The following is a 4456-nucleotide window of genomic DNA, read 5'->3' as shown; positions in this document are numbered from 1 at the left end:
TTATTGTAGGTTTTACCATTTTTAAGATATGGATGTTCAGATTAGGACAATTCACTGACTGTATCGTCTCCATATGAAACAATGTCAGGACTGCAATTTCCCTACTTTAACTTATATATCGCAATTTTTTTTTTAAATTCGCCTTCGAAAAACGTTGAGTATTTTGGTTTGGATCGGTTAACAGCATATAACATGATACGGTGCTCTTGAACCAACATTAAATGAAAGGAGCTTACACCTAGGAATAAAAAAATCGCCTGAGCGCTTTTTAAAAAAATCACGGTCACGGAATAAAGAAAATGTTGTAGCATCGAATATTCTCTGCAAAATTGTTCTTTATGATATTTTTGTAGGTTTTACCATTTTTAAGATATAGATGTTCAGATTAGGACAATTCACTTACTGTATCGTCTCCATATGAAACAATGTCAGGACTGCAATTTCCCTACTTTAACTTATATATTGGGTTTTTTATAAAAAATTCGCCTTCGGAAAACTTTGAGTATTTTGGTTTGGATCGGTTAACAGCATATAACATGATACGGTGCTCTTGAACCAACATTAAATGAAAGGAGCTTACACCTGGGAATAAAAAAATCGCCTGAGCGCTTTTTAAATAAATCACGGTCAAAGTTCACATTTTTTGGGGGTTTTTAGGTTTTCACGCCCTATCAAAATGGAATAAAGAAAATGTTGTAGCACCGAAATTTCTCTGCAAAATTGTCCTTTATGATATTTTTGTAGGTTTTACCATTTTTAAGATATAGATGTTCAGATTAGGACAATTCACTGACTGTATCGTTTCCATATGAAACAATGTCAGGACTGCAATTATCATACTTTAACTTATATATCGCAATTTTTTTTTAAATTCGCCTTCGAAAAACGTTGAGTATTTTGGTTTGGATCGGTTAACAGCATATAACATGATACGGTGCTCTTGAACCAACATTAAATGAAAGGAGCTTACACCTGGGAATAAAAAAAATCGCCTGAGCGCTTTTTAAATAAATCACGGTCAAAGTTCACATTTTTTGGGTTTTTTAGGTTTTCGCGCCCTATAAAATGGAATAAAATTTTGTAGTAGTGAAAATTGTCTACAAAATTGTATTTTATGATCTTATCGTAGGTTTTACCATTTTTGAGATATAGATGTTCAGATTAGGAAAATTCACTGACTGTATCGTCTCCATATGAAACAATGTCATGACTGCAATTTCCCTACTTTAACTTATATATCTTAAAAATTGTACAACCCAGGAAAAAATTACAAAATTTTCACTGCTTTTCACATTTTTTAGTCCCATTTTGACAATACTTGCCGTTTTCAAGGAAACTCGCGAAAACCTAACAAAAAACCTAAAACTGTGACCTGAACTTTATATCTCAAAAATGGAAAAACCTAGGAACTAATCGAATGAGTAATCCTTTGTCTATACGATTCATTTGTTAACATCGATTTCGTTTTCAAAACAACTCAATTAAAAACACAATTTTAAAAACATTTTGTTCTAACAAAAACTGTGTGGGGTTAGTTTTTGACGAAATCTGCATACTCAGATGTAAAAGAAAATCTTGCAATTTTTCTCAAAAATCGACTTCGAAAAATGTTGAGTATTTTGGTTTGAGTCTGTTGACAGCACTCAACATAAGTAATCCTTTGTCTATACACTTCATTTGTCTATGCCCATACCATAACTTACAGTTCTCCGAACTTTACAGTATGTATTGCATTTTTATTTTCCAGGGCTGTGAGAGGGTTGCGCCATATTTTTTGGGTTCCGTCGTAATAGTGCAACATAATTTTCATCTCATCAGAAAATATAACGTCATCAAAGTACTTTAACGGCTTGAAATCTTCTTAGTAGCAAATCTGATTCGTTGCTTTATATTTTGCCGGGAGAGAACTTTTTCCTAACCCTTCGTGATGAATACTTGTTATGTAATACTTTTCTGCCTTTTTCACGTAACACACATACTCCAAAATCGTTTTCAATTACCTATTATAGATTTCATTAATTATTTAGCGATTTCTTCAAATTACAGGTTTTGAAATTGAAAATTGAATAGTTATAACTGTACATCTCCATATGCGATAAAATTCTTAATTGCAAATAAATCGTGGTAATATGCACAATTTTAGTGCACTTTCATTGATTTGCAAACATTTAGTTATTACCAAAAAGTCAGGTCCATACAGTTTTTAGTTGTTGTTATTTCTGGCCGATTTCTGAATTTATTCCCCCAATGTTGTCTTTAACAGCAACTCATTTGTTCAACAAACCCAACATCATTTATTGAAAGAATTTTTGTTTTAATTTTAAATTGAAAATCAAAATTTTTACAAATGCATCGCTTGTAATCATTTTTTCTAACTGGATTTTAACGAATGAAAATCTTTTGTGCGACACCTGTTATGTGAAAACTAAATCAGAATCGGTTTGTACTTTTGCGTAATTGATGTTTATACCATTATCACCAACTGCGACATCTGTTGCAATGGAAGATAACAAATGTCTTGTCTTTCTATTATTTAGTGGTTTACGATGAATGGGTGCCATCGTGGTGCAATGGTATGCACGCCCGCCTTGCACGCAGAAGGTCGGTGGTTCGATTCCCCGGCCAGGCATCAGCAAACATTTTTCAACGGTGGCAAAATACCCCTCAGTAATGTTGGCGACATTTCCTGAGTTTTTCAGCCTTGAAAAACTTCTCCACAAGTGGTGTCTTATGACACGCCGTTCGGACTCGGCGATAAACAGTAGGTCCCGTATCATTGAGCTAAATATGAATCGGGGTGCACTCATTGATATGAGAGAAGTCTCCCTTGTCCCGTATGGGATGTTGTGGAACAATGTTTTTTTTTGTTTTACGATGAAATAAGTGCGCCTAGAAGTAAACTACAAAATATAAAATTATGTGTGATCTTTTACGGTATCAAGAAGTTATAGCATTGTTAATTTGACACATGTCTTGCAGAGGGCCAACTAAGTGAATAAGTACGTAATAATAATAAAAAATAAGGATTTTTGTTGTTGTTATTTTTTGTGGTTCCAGGACGAATTTTCTAAAAACCCGGCCTTATCTCGCACATTTGCATCAACAGTGACCCACTGGTAAAATTTCAAGCTCCTAGCTTTAGCCGTATTGGCTGGGCGTTGATGATGAGTCAGTCAGTCAGTCACTTATCACCAAGCTCAAATATATAATATACTAGCAAATGCCCGCTACTTCGTATGCGGAAAGGGAACAAAATATATATAAACAATATTTAATATGGAAATAGTGAACACTATTACCAATATCACAATAGCATAGATGTAGTATCTATGCCTACAGGACTACTCCCATAAACACGTTATTAATCGAATCTGGGTTACCATGTCTTGAACAGCGTATCGCTGACGCCCGCAACCGTCTGTTACCAAAAATCCTGTCATCTATATCTTCCATCATAGACGCAGATATTTCTAAAATATTAAAAGCCAAAAGAATTCCTAATGTTCCATCTGCCTTATATCTTTCCATAACGAACAACGTTCTCAACTTAAATATAAGCTACCGCGTTACAAAATTAAGTATCCTACATGGCTGTTTTCCGAAAGACGTTGCCATATATCGCTAAGCTCTCTCGGCAAGAGTACAAATCCCTGCGATATATATATGCACAACATTTCCAACACTTCTGCACACAACATTCTGATTGGAAATTTATTTACACGGATGCTTCTAAGACTAACTCTACAACATCGTATGCAGTCGTTGATTCCAATGGTAACAAATTGGCCACAAAAACCCTTATGGATTTTACATCTATTTTTACAGCTGAAACTGCTGGTATCATCGAAGCCATAAACATAGCGATTTTGTCAAAACAGAAAACTATAATTTTCTCTGACAGTCTGTCTGTGCTCATGCACAGCACCTCTAGTGTGTGATGACACTATTGAAAAAATAGATTTGAGAACTCGTATTGAAGCTGAACTTGAATGTATATCCAAACATTACAACGTGGTATTCAACCATTTTCATTATAGCATCAACATCAACAACAATCCCAGTCGCGTCAACCCTATTTACCCTACTAATGTAGAAAAAAAGGAAATACGGTCATTTTCCAGACTACGTATGGGCCACACAATTGCCACACATCAAATTTCAGGATTCCAACTCTATTCATTCACCCAAACCAAATTGTACTAAATTTAGTACCATTTATTACTTTTCGTACACTTATAGTTCGAATCCCAATAACCTTTTATTGTTACTCTTCATCATGACCCTCATTCCAAATTTCAGGATTCCAGCTCTATCCGTTCACCCAAATCCAAATTTACTAAATTTAGTACCATTTAGTACTTTTCGTGCACTTATAGTTCGAATCCCAGTAACCTTTCACTGTTACTCTTCATCATTCCAAATTTCACGATTCCAGCTCTATCTGTTCACCCAAATC

The sequence above is a fragment of the Musca autumnalis genome, unplaced genomic scaffold (assembly GCF_047663935.1).
Source record: "Musca autumnalis isolate F117 unplaced genomic scaffold, ASM4766393v1 scaffold_7, whole genome shotgun sequence".
NCBI classification, from domain to species: domain Eukaryota; kingdom Metazoa; phylum Arthropoda; class Insecta; order Diptera; family Muscidae; genus Musca; species Musca autumnalis.
Note: the sequence above shows the minus strand (reverse complement) of the source record.